The sequence below is a fragment of the Microtus pennsylvanicus genome, chromosome 9 (assembly GCF_037038515.1).
Source record: "Microtus pennsylvanicus isolate mMicPen1 chromosome 9, mMicPen1.hap1, whole genome shotgun sequence".
Classification (NCBI taxonomy): Eukaryota; Metazoa; Chordata; class Mammalia; order Rodentia; family Cricetidae; genus Microtus; species Microtus pennsylvanicus.
Window position 1 is genome coordinate 19,416,842 of NC_134587.1, and position 15,909 is coordinate 19,432,750.

Consider the following 15,909-nt stretch of genomic DNA (forward strand, 5'->3'; position numbering starts at 1 on the left):
AGAAAAGAGTGAGCCCTAGACAAGTCACTGCACAACAGAACAGAAAGTTCAGTGACAAATCCTGACACAGCTGACATACTGTCAACAGCTGTAAAACAATTCAATGGGGGAAGAGTAGTCTTTGCTATAAATTTGGTTTCTGAGACAAACAAATATATTTGCACGAAAAAGCATACAATTGGACTCCCATCTTGTTTTAAGCAAAAATAGTTCACAGAACCAAATATTAAAGCCACAACGTTGGAGCTGGGCATGAAGTCTGGTAATCAAATACTTGCCTAGTATGTATGAGGTCCTAGGTTCAATGCCTAGGACTGGGGGTGGGATGGGGAACAGAAAAATTACACTACTAAGAAACACCAATAAGTAAATATGAATATGGTTTAAACGATGCTTTTTAACAAGGTTTGATGTCTGTGGCAGTTTTGTATAAGAATGCCCCCATAGGCTCATGTTTGACTACTTGGTCCCCAATTGGTGGACCTATTTAGAGAGGATTAGGAGATGTGATTTTATTGGAGATGTATCATTGTAGGTGAACTCTGAAGTTTCAAAAAGACTCTGTTGATTTCCAATGCTTACTCCCCCCCCCCCCCTTTGCCTTCTGGCTGTGGATCAAGGTGTAAGCTCTCAGTCTTCACTCTGCCAGCATGGACTCTAACCCTCTGAAACTGTAAGTCCAATCAAATGCATTCTTGTACAAGTTACCTAGGTCATAATGTTTTATCACAGCAATAGGAAAGTAACTAATAAAATATCAAAACCAGAAATTGACAAAGTTTACATATTGAACTTCATCAAAATTAAAGCTTTTGTTCATCAAAGGTCACCACCAAGATGGAGAAAAAAAGAGAAAGACTGGGATAAAATATCTGAAATTATGTAAGGTGGTTGTTCCTACAATAAAGACTCCTAAATTCAAGAATTCATCCTTTTTGTTGTTGTTGTTTTGCTTTGTTTTTTCGAGACAAGGTTTCTCAGTAGCTTTGGAGCCTGTCCTGGAACTAGCTCTTGTAGACCAGCTGGCCTGGAACTCACAAAGACTCACCTGTCTCTGCCTCCCGAGTGCTGGGATTAAAGGTGTGCCACCACCGCCCAGCCAAGAGTTTCATTTATCAAAAAATCTTTTTTTAAAAACAGTAAAAGACTTTCAGAAAGTAAAAACAAAAGCTTAGCTGTTAGGAAGGGTGGGAATATTGGCTAATTGTTAAGATGGGCAACATCTGTGGATCTCAAAATGTTTCGTTCTTTAGGCAGAGAGAAAATGATGCAAGAGAAATATGGATCTTCACAAAGGAAAGAGCAACTAGAAGTGAAGCTACATGGACAGAATCTTTTCCTTCCTTAAATCTTTGCGTGGGTAATGGACTCCTGGGGGAAACGGCACAGCTGTTTTACAAAAACAAGTCACTCACCTTTGATTACATTAAAAAAAACCCTGGCTCCAACACGTATGTCTTCAATGTTCATAGCCAAGAGCAGACAGCCCAACTATCCACAGAAGACAAATGAATAAACAGAAAGTAATAGAAATACACACATAATGTCAGAACACGGTCCAGGACTGGAGCCAAAGGAGAACTCCTAGTGTCTGTGAGAACACTCCAAGAAAACAAGAGTTTTGTGACCCTAGTTTCTTCAAGACACAGAACTGTTCCAAGAATGTGTTTTCATAGCAAGTGTAGCAGATAGGAATGAGTTTTCTTCAGGTTGTTCATTACTGTTTGTTGGTGTTACTCAATTAAATGTTTAAACTATCCTTTATATGCCTCTATGGAAAAACATGTTTTTGCCACATGTGGCTTGTCCTTGTGATTGTATAAAGCTTCACTCACAAGAACTTTATTTGGGTGATCTTTCTTACCCCCCAGAGTTGACTATTGCGTGAGACTTTAGGCTGACTCATGTATCGGCTCAACTCTCCCAGGTTCTACCACGCCTAGCGTGGTGACAACATATAATGAATTATTATTCTGCCCTAAAAGGGAATGAAAACTCTGAAATCTACAATACACGCAAGACCTATGTCCCAGTCACATTCAGGAACAGGAAGCACAATGGAAACTGACAGAGAGCAAAGGCAGACTGTTATATACAGTTTAAATGGAAAGTGTCTCCCACATGGACATTTGGTCCCCAGTTAGTCATTCTGCTTGGAAAGCTGTGGACCCCTTTGGACGTGGGGCTAAGCTGTCTGTCAGGCAAAGGGACATATGGTAGGGCTAGAAGATGATAGGAAGTCCTTATTCTCGTCCGAAGACTCAGTTTCCTGATCACATTAGATGTAACGAGCTTTGTCCTTGCGTTTGCCACCAAGGTAGGAGCCACCATCACTATCAGCCTTCCCAAGCAAGAAACTGTGAACTGAAATAAATTCTCTTTCCCAAGTTGCTTCTATTCAGGCATTTTTGCCCTAGCAAAAGAACTAATGCAGAAAAAGGTAATCCTTGTTTAATGAGCACAGAGTTACAGTTTAAGAAGATAAAAAAGGTCCAGAGAAGCTCCATGGTGATTAGTTGTGATACAATTTGACTGAGCTGTCTAGTTTTATTCAACTTGGCACAAGCTAGAGTCATTAGCGGGCGGACGTGTGTCTATACTGACCTTTCCCACCCTGGACAATATAGTACGACGACTACTTTCCTAGCACTTCCATTGCAGCAGATGTCACACGTAATCTAGAAAGAATGTAAATTACACAGGGGTCTATGCATAAATACTAGTAAAAATACTGTGACCTTTGATAAGGTACTTGTGCGCCAGAGATTTACCTGTGGGCGATTCTAATACTTGTCTCCCATGGATATCTAGGAAAACTACACACTTGTGAAAGACTCATAACAATCAAGATGCTGAACATCCGTTACTCATTGTGCTTATGCTCCTCAGCAATCTACTCGTGATCCTTTACAGACAGACAACTTTCTGCTGTGCTGTCATCACACACTAGTTTTTCCCCTATGGTGGTAATAAGGGAATCAGACGGTGCATACCCTTTATTTGGCTTTTATTACTTTAAAGAGGGTCCCTGACTTCGAGTGGCTCCACTGATATCATCAGATTGTGATAACATATAGAAGTGTGCGTGTGTTGAACACATTCTCCTTCCTAGGCATATTTATCATATAGTACATTATTCACTGTAGTCAAGAGAATCCAAACCTTTCTTGATCCCCCTCCACTTACTGGATTCTGGGAACCACTATTATCTACATGTATGTAAAATCACGTTATTTGTGTTTCTGTGCCAGGTTTATTTCACATAACAATGTTCTCTAGGTCTACCCTATTGTTCCAGCTTTTCCTACTGTTGGATGATGCTACATTATATACATGCATCACATTTTTTAAATTGTTCAGCCACTGTTCAACAGTCATTTTGATTATATTGTGCCCCCCCATCTCCCGTCCCCATCCCCTTGCTGTAACAAATACTTGAAGTTAGGAGGCTTAGAAAGAAAACAGATGTATTTAACATAAGCTGTAGAGCTCTAAGCACAGGCCCCAGTATCTGCTCTGGTTTGGTGAATACCTTATAGTAAGTGGCATTTACAGGATGGCAGGGTGTGCAAGAGCAGCCAACACGCTAATGTGTGGAGAATACACGCATTAAAGATGCCCAGAGGAGGTCCTATGCTGGCTTATTTAAAACAACTCAGTTTGGTGGTTAACTAATCCACTCTCAGGAGATTTAATTTATTCTCCAGAGACCCATACATGTCCCTGAAGAGTACTGATTATCCTTTGTTTTAAACACAGGAAATATTACTTCTTAGCCTTTTAACTAAATCAAATGCAAATATGAGGAAATAAAAGCAGACAAATAACTTGTATAAGCTACAGGTCTAGAGATACTAGACCAGGCTGGTCTCAAACTCAGAGATCTTCCTGCCTTTGCCTCTCACGTGCTTGATCTAAATGTGTGCACCCTACTATAACCAGCAAATTCACTCTGAAAAGCACATTACTGTGGTTCAAAGTCAACTGCAGTGGCATCTGTGAATGACAATTTACATTGCTAACCCTACCTAACACTCAGGTATAGTACAGAAGACAACAACACCTGGCAGCAATCTGAAAAATTTCTTCCCAAACTAAAATATCAACGAGATACCAATAGTGTGTAAGTATTTTAGAATCAGAAAGCCTACATCTGAGGTTGCATCTTTATTGCTTAAAACTAAGACTCACTTTTTTTGTGAATGGTGCTAATCATACCACATGGTACTGGTTAATGTAAGGATTAAATGGGATAACATATGGAATACATTTGGTATAGAGCCTGGCACATAAGTGCTATTCCTCCTACTACTTCTAACAATAAACCTTTAATACTTAAGATTACTGGCGTCTACCAAAAAATAGCAAATCTAATTTCAATATAACATGTACACTTAAAAAATATGTACTAAATTCAGATATAAAAGTTCGATACTTTGTTTTTCCCTGAACTGAGTTTAATACACAAATATGCTTTTTAGGTAGAGGCTAAAAAAGATAGGAAAACAAACAGAACACATTTCCCTCTTGCTCATACAAATACAGAGCATATCTGAAACTGATTCTTAATGTGGATCCTTGGAAAACTTTAGGTTACTGATTTCAAACAAACATTTCAATAAAAATGTAATTTGAATACGTTCTAGCTCTTTATTTCTTCACAGATACACACGTCATGACATACACGCAGAGGTCAGAGGACACATGTGGGAACAGGTTCTCTCTTATCATATGATCTCAGTGACCAAACTCAGTCCAGCAGACTGGGCAGCAAATGCCTTTATCTGATGAGTCACTAACCACCCTGAATAAGTTATTTCTAAAGCTTAAACATTCAAATGACAGTGCTAAACGTTGACAAGATACTTTTACTATAAGCTCTCCTGTGACCAAGGCACCAAGTTATAAATTTTAAATATATATATATATATGTATATACATGTATACACACACACACACACACACACACACACACACACACACACACACACATATATATTTGGTTTTTCGAGACAGGATTTCTCTATGCAACAGTCCTGGCTGTCCTGGAACTCACTCCATAGACCAGGCTGGCCTCAAACTCACTAATACCCACCTGCCTCTGCTGCCTGGCTCAAATATAATTCTAAGGGTTTTGTTTCAAATAAGCAAAAGTCGTTGTAAATACTAAAGAGACAAACTATATCCAAACTCATAAAAATTTTAGAACCAAAAACTGCTTAGTCTAAATATCATAAGCCTTTCCTTTCCTCCCCCACCCCCAAAAACAAGGCTGTCCTTGAACTCAGATTGGCCTGCTTTTGCTTTCCAGCGTGTGCCAGCACAAGCCAAAAACTTTTTCATTGTCTTGTGTTCTACTGATAAACCAAATGCTATTCAAATCCATTCAATTCTGCATTCAGACAGTGACTCTGCCTAAATTATCTACTGACTGACACAGCACCACTGACAGACACCATGATATGTACAGTTCTGCCAGCTGATACACAAACTGCAACATGAGCATAGTTTACAAGAGGCCACACGAAATTCAGGGAGCTCAAGTAAGTAAAGGGTGGAGTGACAGGCCACATTTACAATCTAGTGAGTTAACCAAATCCATCCCAAAGGTTCCAGCACATTCAACCTTCTCACAGGCCTCTGGGCTTGTTTTATGTTCCTGTTGTCAATAAAGTAACAGCAATGTTATCATTACCACCTCTCACTTGAACCTCTAGCACCATTTGACAGGTCCATTACATACTGCAAAGCAGATACGACTTACTGCATCTGTGGTCATTTTAATGAGATGGCCTGATGTGGTGGGCACTTGAATATTTAGGATCCAGTTGGTGGCAGTATTTTGGGAGCTTGGGAGGTGTGACTGTGTTGCAGGAGTTATGGTCACTCGGGGCAGGCTTTGAGCCTGGTACCGTCCCCAGTTTGTTCTCTTTGCTTCCTGTTTGAGATGCTCTGCTCCAGATATCGTGAGTGCTATGCTGCTTATCCCTAGGACTCACAGGCACAAACAAAAACCTTCCTTTCATAAATTGCCTTGCTCATAGTGCCTTAACACAGCAACAGAAAAGCAGCTAACAATACCTGTGATAAAAGAAGTTTAGACTCAAAGTTAGTTCATGTAAAGCCTCATCTCAGATCCAAAGCCTGTGCTATTTCTACCACACCACGCTAACTTATTCTGAGTAAACACAACCATCCATCCTAGAAATTTAGCTTCTGGAGGAATGCATGTGTACCTCAAAGAGGAGCTTATTACAAATCCGTCTGTAAACCAAAGGACAGAAACACCTGAAATGTGATAGGAAACAAGTGTTTACCAAGAGAGGGCTGGCTAAACACCTCACACTCCAAAAGAGCAAGGCTGAGTTAAAAACAAGCTGTAGAGCTGAAGACCTAGCTCCGGGTTCAGTGCGTGCCTAACATTCACAAAGCCCTGAGTCCATTCACCAGCATCAGGTAGGGAGCTTTAGAGACAGAAAAGGAATGGAATAATCCTCAGGGTTGACTATAAATGTGTAATACACTGTCCAATACAGTAACCATTGTCTCAAGAAGCCATTTAAATATATTAAAGTTAAATAAATATTTAGTTTTTAGTCATTATCAGTTACACTTCAAAGACTTGCTAGCCATATGTGGCTAAAAGCTACAACACATTATTTCTATATATTTCTACCTTCTTTTCCATTTCATACACCTGATGAAAACTCCATCAGACACAATTGACAGGCAGGATCTTTGAAGGTAACAACTGTTTCTAGAGAAGGGAGCAAGGTAGTAGGGACATGCAGAATTAAAAAAATATAACTTCTGCATTCTGCAAAATATATATTTAATATAGATATATTTAAAAGTTAATTATATGCCTATATAAAAACACCTTGCTTGTTTCTCATACAACACAAACTTCCTGATTTATGCTAAGTAGAAGCACAAAAGGCTGAGAAGTTCTCAGGCTTAACAGAAATTAGGAAACAAAAACCACCTTCTTGGTACTTCTAGAAATATTGTCAGCCATTACCTGCATATCATTAAACATTCATTTATTCAAACTATTGCTTGGGATGTGATGAAAATATCACAGAGTTCCTACTTCTGAGGAATGCAGAAGAAAATGCTCAGGAAGTACTGCAGTGACAGAGTTCAAAGGCATACGGCAACATGCTATCTGGCAAAGAAAATCACAGGTCACACAACTGCATCTAATTCTCTTCTCCTTTTCTATACTTTGATTTATTCACTACAGAAGTACACAGAAAAGCAACACAGTCTTTCAGTTATAAGCCATTTTTTCAAATGTACTATTTTTTCAAAGTTATACTAAAGTTACTTGTTACAATGTCTTGATTTCTTCACCTACTAAGAGAAATCTACTAGCCAGTTAATGTTTATCTATTTAGTACTAAGCATTTTTTTTACAGAGGAGAAGGAATACCACCCAAACTTTCCAAAACAAAAAAGAAAACGCAACCCAAGACTCCACACTACAGGAGTTCACTGATGCTCCAGTGGTGCAATCGGTTAGCACGCAGTACTTATACAAGAGCTAATTTTCTCTCCTGGAAACTGTCTGCACGCAGGAGTTAAAGGCCTGGAGATGATGCAATATATGAAAAATCTACTTTGGGAGAATAAAAAAAATTAAACCCAAATCACCTACAAGCTGACACTACATTCTCCAGCTCTTGTCTCTATGAATTTTAGTCCTTATTTAGATCTTACCCAGCTCCAGAGACCTTCAGCTGTTCCCCACATAAATATACTCTCTCTTTCCTACACAAACTAGAGACCAGGAAGCTTACTCAATATCTAGAGATGTGGCCTTCTTAGGAAAAGCGAAGCCTAGCAGCACAAGCCGCCCTCCACACAGGACTGTCACTCAGACTCTAATGTCTAAACATTTCACAGGCACCTAAAGAATCAACCCAAGGAAAGCATCCTACAATGTAGAAGGCCAAGTCATAGAGATACACAACAGTGAGAAAGAAATTTTTTATTTATAGAAATTATGTTTCTAAGTTATTGAATAAATTTTAAGACGTAAGTTACCAATAAGTGATTTAAATCCTTACAAAATGTAAAGAACAAATGCCAAAGTCATTTCACACAAGTACTACATGAGAAATCTCAACACTTATGTGGCCTTAGGCTACTATACACTTCTATAAAGGAGACATTTGAAAATGAGCTTTTATTGATGGGAAAGTACAAAGAATCTTGCCAGTGTGCCAGCTCCATGGCCAACAGGCAGTGAGCACTGCCTGACTGCGCCAGTCAGATCACCAACCACCATGACTGTGAAGGCCATGAAAGAAGCTGTTAGCACTGTGGTTTAAAAACAGCACAGGCCAGAGCAACAGATTAAGCAGAACTTTACATCGGTGGCAGGTCTCCCAAGTTCTCTGGATGCCACAGAATTTGTAAGTGGGATCAGTATGTTCTAAAAAAACATGGTGCTGCAAGAGGAAAAAAGGTTCCACAGCACCAAGCCATGTAATACTTGAAACCTCGTCATGAAAGTGACAGTTTTCAAGTGCCATTTATGATGCCCTAGTCTGGAAACAGCCCAGCCAACCCATCTGATCAGCAGTTTCACAGATGGAGGCACTTGATGGCTAATTGGCAAGTCTATTATTCAAATAAACCAGCTCCCGGTGCCTTTTTTCCACTGTACAAGTCAAGGTATAACCTAACGGTCATTGTATTAACATGAGAGGCTTCTTTCCCAGAAGAATTTTTTAGGAAAACAACATAATTTGGCAATTAGTTTAGAGTAATAACCCATTTGTGAGTAACAAAAAAAAAAAGGTTGTATAAGAATCAGAAATGAAAACCTTATTATAGAAGTTGTACTATTTGTAACCTCAACCTGTATCAACAAGCCCAGATACACATTATCACAGGAAATAAACTAAAAAATATTCTCATTGCTTAAATTTCCCCAATACATGGATCAAGTATTTCATATCAGAATGACGAACAACCTCTCTTTTCTATTCTTAGGACTTATGTGCATTATTTTAGTTATGTGTACGTGTGAGGGTATGTACATGTGAGCTGAAATGCCCGGGAAGGCCGGAGGCAATGGAACCCCCTAAAGTGGAGTTACAGGTGGTTTCAAGCAATCTGATGTGGGTATGGGGAACTAAACCATAAGAGCAGTTGCTCTTAACCACTGAGTCCAAGAACAACCCTTTCAAACTCTCTGTATTTTCTAAAAGTTATAAAAAAAAAACAAGTATATCACTCTTCACCCACATTATGAGTGCTTTGATTTTATTAACTTTTCAAGCATATAGGCAGTAATAACAATATAGTTTATCTACCTGAGGAAACATTAACTATACAGGCTATGGCATCTGAAAGACCTCTAGTTACATTTCCTATTCGTATATGACTCAAACCATAGTATGGGAATAATTATCCCTACCCTTGCAAGGTTATTATGATGAATGAGTGGGAAGACTGAGTATAAAAATCTCACATCAGAACACCTACTAGCCCTGTACTCACCTGACCAATTTCTATTAAGTACTAGATAGGAATCTTGACACAGTGTTCAACATTTAAGCAGATTCTCTTTCAGGACCCACACACTTGCTCTAAATTCCATGAGCAATGACTCACAATTCCAAGTACCTGATAGTCTTCCTATGTGACTACCATTTTTGTAGTAGATCAAACTGAGAGCCTCTAATTAGAGTACTGCAGCAAAGCAGCAATAAAATATTCAAAGGCCCCTGCTAGAATAGGAAGTAGGAAATAAGAAATGTATACAGTAGGCAGAATCTGCAAGGAGGGAAGTAATGGTGATAAGAAACGGGCAAGAGGCTCATACTAAAGCAAATCCAAACTCCCAAGAGTGACAGTTACATAATGGGAGCAGAAACAAAAAATTTGCTTGTCTTCAAATAGAAAGAGGCCCCTATCAGCAACTGGATTTTGTCGCCTTACTATCTAGTCTTTCGGCAGTGCCAGTGGTCAAGCCCAGGGAACTCCGCTGTCTGGGAAGTGCTCCATCACTGAGCTACACCCTAACCCTACCATGCTTCTTTTCCTATTTGAGCAAGTTCACGTACTCTCGAGGTCTCAAGGTATGCTCAGGTGAGCAAGAGGGCTAGGAGAGTGTGGGGTCGCTTGGAACAGAAGTCAATCATACCTAGTAAGAGTGCTGGTAAAACTGGGGTCCTCCTGAAGCAGGAAAAACCCTTACCACCAAACATTCTCTCCAATCTTCCTGTCAGATTTGTTTTATATATGCATTTTCCTTTCAACAATTCAAGCTCTAATGCTTCCAATACATAAAGAACTAATTAACGGGGGGGGGGGGCACCCTAGGCAAGCGTGTTCTTAGGGGTAAATATAAAGACAAGAATGAGAGAAAAGGAAGGTTATCATAAGCATTCATTTACTCCTTACTGTCCCTAATGGCTCAGCTCACTCTTTCTACAAGCATTCTCTCTTGTAGAAGGAAAAGCTTGTGAAATCACTGGTAGCGTTTAACAATGTAATGCTGAGAGGAGCCTGTGAAGACCAATGCTCTGCTGGATGGCATGCTTTCGGAACACTCAACCTAGACGATATCCCACATGAACATGAAGGTGTGAGGTGAAGGACAATTCCAATCCTGCATGACCAACTTTTAGGTGGGTATGACGAACACAGAACAATCTTAATGATAAAAAGAAATAAAAATGTATAAATTCAATATGCTAATTTAAGATAGAAAGCCCAATGTGTGCCAGTAAGAGGTTCAACAGCAAAACACATGGAAAAACATGGTAGTAGGTGCCTGTAATCACAGCACTTAAAAGGCTTAGGGGGAGACTTTTGTACAGCCTACGCTACATGATGAGACCCATGTAGCGTAACCATAAATAAACATAAATAAAACAATATGGAAGAAGAGGAAGGAAACACAACTTGGATTTTTAAGGTCATAACACCTCCCAAAAATGTGGACTATTAAGATTATACCACAATATCTGAGATTCCTGTATAAACATAGGTATCTTTTGTCTTCCATCTCATAAAAAGATAACCAGATATACAGATCCATCATTTCACTCTTCCTCATAATTATAATTTTATCTCATCAGAATCTGATAATCTTGAGAACAGTTTCAGTATAAATAAAAATATATCACCACTTCTCTTACATTCCAAAGAACACAAACAAATCGACTGTTATAACTTCATGTCAAAACTGAAATTTTGTATCCACAATTCAAAAACCTCACATCTAGAACATTCATAAAAAACAGCACAGATTGGCCAGGTGGTGGTGCACTCGGGAGGCAGAGGCAGGCGGATCTCTTTGAGTTCTGGGCAACCTGATCTGCAAGAGCTAGTTCCAGGACAGCCAAAGCTGTTACACAGAAAAACCCTGTGTTAAAACAAAAACAAAACAAAAAAACTGAAACCAAAACAAAACAAAACAAATGAAACAAATTAACTACAATGTCTCCAACAGAAATTGTTCCCACTTATTTTTGAGTACCCTCAAGAGCAGCACATTTCCATAGTTTGGTGTCTTTTCAGAGTCACACTGCAATAACTAGAAAGACAATGCTCCTGGAGTTCCCCTCTGACCTGACCTTTCTCCTTCCACACTACATCCAATCAGTGGAATTACTGGAAACTAAGGAATTAGTTTTTTTTTTAATTTTATTTATTATGTATACAACATTCCTTCCATGTATGCTTGCATGCCAGAAGAGGGAACCAGATCTCATTATAGATGGCTGTGAGCCACCATGTGGTTGCTGGGAATTGAACTCAGGACCTCTGGAAGAACAGTCAGTGCTCTTAACCTCTGAGCCATCTCTCCAGCCCAGGAATTAGTTTTGAAAACAACAAAGGCATCACATATTTTTGCTTTGTTTCTGTAGTAAAATCACTATTATTTGTAGTCAAATAATAAACTATCAAAGAAGTAAAACTATCAAAATAGCTTGACTTTTTTCTGCTTATCAGGAAGGAAAAAGGCAAGTTAATCTAACAGTATTTAGTAAGGTTCTTTTTAGTCTACAGACATAAAATCCTGAATGTACCTAATCTGATAAAGCCCTTTGTAAGTGTATGGGGGAATCACATCAGATACTAAAATCAAAAAGTTTTCAAAAAAGGTAAACAGAGGCCCTTATCTGGATGAAAACCTATCAATCAGTAGAAACAATATAAACAAAAGAAACTCATAGAAAGCCTTTTGAAATGTCTATCTCAGGATGCTACACTAGTCCTGAGAGCAGAATTAAAACTTTGGTTTCAAATGTGAGGGCTACAAACATTAACCTTACTCACTAAACTATGCTGGCGCAGGCCACTGTGTCACAGCACATCTAGCAGACAAAGGAGAAGACAAAAGCTAACAACCCCACAGGACCTGCCTGCCTCTACTTCCAACCTACTTACCTATATTCCATCTTCACAGTTCTTTCAGAACACTAACTCTAGTCAGGCATCATAGTTAGTTATATGGAAAGGCAGAGGCAGGGGCAGGTAGATCTCAGAATTTGAGGCCACTCTGGTGTCTAAATAATAAGTACCAAGCCAGACAGAGTCACATGGTGAGATCCTGCCTCAAAAACAAACAAACAAATAAATTTAAAAAGGAAATAAAAAAGAGGCCATTTAATGTGATTTAACATTTTAGTGTTGTTATATTTATTTTGTCTTAGGGTTGTTTTGGGTTTGTTTTTTTTTGGTTTTTTTTTTTTTTTTTTTTTTTTTTTGGTATTTTCTCCTCTCAAGACAGGGTTTCTCTGTATAGCCTTAGCTGTCCTTGGTTGTCCTGGAATTTGCTCTATAAACTAGGCTAACATCAAACTCAGAAACCTGTCTGCCTCTGTCTCCCAGCTGCTAGGGATATTGTGGTTACTTTTTCTATTGCTGTGACAAAACACCATGACTCAAACAGTTTATAAAAGAAAACATTTAATTTGGAGGCTCATGACTCCAGAGGGTTAGTGTCCATGATCATCATGAATGTAGGCATGGAAGAGGGCCGGCAGGATGGGCAATGGGGCAGTAACTGAGAGCTTACATGTTAAGACAACCACTAGTAGAGAAAGAGACAGACAGACAGACAGACAGAAAACGAGCGCTAACTGGAAATGGCATGGGTTTTTGAAACCTCAAAACCCATCCTCTGTGGCACACCTCCTTATCTTCCCCAAGCAGTTTCACCAACTGGGGACCAAGCATTCAAACTTATGAGCTTATGAGTCTCATTCAAACCACCACAGATGATGATATATGATTGAAATCCCAGGACAAAAGACACAGAAGCAGGAGGATAATGAGTTCCAGACTGACCTGAGTCACCGATTTCATTTAAGAAAACCACAAAACTAATGTGGTTTTTGTCATTTCTCTGATTTAGTAATGCTAAGTATTTTTTCATGTTCTTGTCGGCCATTACAAGCACCTTATTAAATGAGTTCTTTTTCTCATTTGTCTTAATGATGCCATTCTGCTAAATGTGCAGTAATTTTTTTTCTTTTTCCTCTACTGCTAGAATTAAGTGTTAAGTCTGTCTTTCCCAAAAAGAATGAGTAATAAGGCCGACTCTAGTTCTGGTGGCGCACACTTTTAGTCACAGCACACAGGAAGCAGGCCTCCCTGGTCTATATTAAGTTCCAGGACAATCAATGATACAAAGAGAAACCCTGCCTTAAAAATAAAAAAGTAAGTAAGTAAAAAGTCAGGAATACTATCCTGGAGCAGTCACCTGTAATCTTTTAAGTTGTGCTGCTCTATCCTAACAATGTAAAGATACAAAACTTTCTTTAAAAACAAAATGGCCTTTTGGGTCTGGCCTTTCTTCATTTAAAATGTGTTTAGCAGCCATGGTGGCACACATCTTTGATCCCAGTGCTCAGAAGGCAGAGGAAGGTGGATTTACATAAATCTGAGGCACAACTAGTCTACATGACAAGAAGTTCCAGGCCAGTTCTAAGTATACTAACCTTATAGCATATGGCAGAAGTGCATTCCTTTCAGGCTGAATTAGATTCCGTGGTATGAATGAATATACGCCACACCCCATTCAACTGTTAGAGGACGTTTGGGTTGTTTCCAACTTTTGGTTGCTATATATGTTTGCTTTAAATACTGATATTCAAATATGTTGTAGTCTTGCTGTCAATTCTTTGGTCCTACACTCAGAAATAGGACTGCTGTATCATAATAAATTCTATCTTTAATCTTCCAAAAACTTACCACACTGTTTTCCATGATAGCTACACCATTTCATGTTCTTTGTCAAGGTGCAAATGTTCCAATTCCCGATGCTTAACAATGTCTACTTTGGTTTGGAATGACAATAGCCACCCAAAAGGGACACTGTCCAAAACTATAAAGTTTGATTTCCTACGTAGATGATTCAACCTATCTGATAAATATTTTGTGCGTACATAAGGATGGGATACAATTTTCATTTTCCCAAATACTGAAAGCCACTTAATTCAACAGCATTTACTGACTAGGCCTTCCGCTTCACCAGTAATGCCACCTATATTATAAACCAAGTTCTCAGAACACATGGGTCTATTTCTGGACAGCACCTTCAACAAATGGTGTAAGTCAAACTGGTTTATGCAGAAGAAAGAAAATAATCCATATCTCTCACCCTGCAAAAAACTCCAAATAGATCAAGGACCTCAATATAACAACAATATTCCTGAAGCTGATTATGTTTAGAACAGAATGTGAAAAATAGTATTGAACTCACTGCCAGAGGAAAGAAACTAACAGCTCAAGCACTAAGAACAATAACTAATAAATGGGACCTCATGAAGCTGAGAAGCTTTTTTACAGGAAAGGATACCAACATTCAGGCAAAGCAGCAGCCTACAGAATGAGAAAAGATCTTCATCAATTCTATATCTAGAATACATAAAGGAAAATGAACATCAAGAAAACAAATAACTCTGTTAAAAATAGAATAGAGAACAGAAAATTCTCATATGATGAAACACAGATGACTGAGAAACACTTTTTTAAATTCTCGACTTCTTCAGCCATCAGGGAAATGCAAATTAAAACTACTTTGAGATTTCATCTAACTGCAGTTAGAACGGCCAAAATCAATAAAATAAATGACAGTACATGGTGGTGAGACCGCAGGGAAAGGGGAACACTTACTCATTGCTGGTGGGAGTGCAAATTTGTACAGCTAATATGGAAGTCAGTGTGGTAGCTCCTCAGGAAGCTGCGAATCAATATACCTTAAGATCCAGCTATACCCTTTGGGCATATGCCCAAAGGACTCTATATGCTATCACAGAGACACTTGCTCATCCATGCTCACTGCTGCTCTATTCATAATAACCACAAATTGGAAGCAGCATAGACATTCAGCAACTAATGAACAGATAATGAAAATGAATGACAAAAGTTGCACGTAAATGGTTGCAAGGAGACACAACCATCCTGAGTGAAGTAACCCAGACCCAAAAGGACAAATATTGAAGGTTTTCTCCTATATGTGGATGCTAACTTTCAACATTTGTATTACAGTCCTAATAACCACAGAGGTTATATATAAAGGACTAGTAGATTGCTATGCCAAGACAAAGGGAAAACTAGAACAGGAGAATTAAACAGGGAGGAGAATCTGAGAAACTCATGAGATATTGGGGAGGGACAATTAATACTAAAGGCCATCTGAAACACCTATTACTGTAGAAGCTTACTCATATACACATATGAGAAAAATCTAAATGGAGTCACCAAATAATAAAGGCAATAATGTCCCACCAAGACATTGTATGCAACTGAGTAAAACTCAGCGGGTCATGGAAACCCCCAAACATCACAAGCTACTGTCAAGTCTATTGGTTGCTCTCTGCAATCTGAAGGTAAGGTCCTACTGCAGACAATACTTACACAATTAAAGAAAGAGAG

The 15,909-nt window shown here is 38.8% G+C and overlaps 1 protein-coding gene across 1 annotated transcript in view; it reads right to left on the bottom strand.

Annotated features, from left to right (window-relative positions):
- The window catches only part of Psmd14 (proteasome 26S subunit, non-ATPase 14), an 83,365-nt gene that overhangs the window by 52,887 nt on the left and 14,569 nt on the right, over positions 1-15,909 (bottom strand). The gene's annotated exons all lie outside the window — the stretch shown is intronic.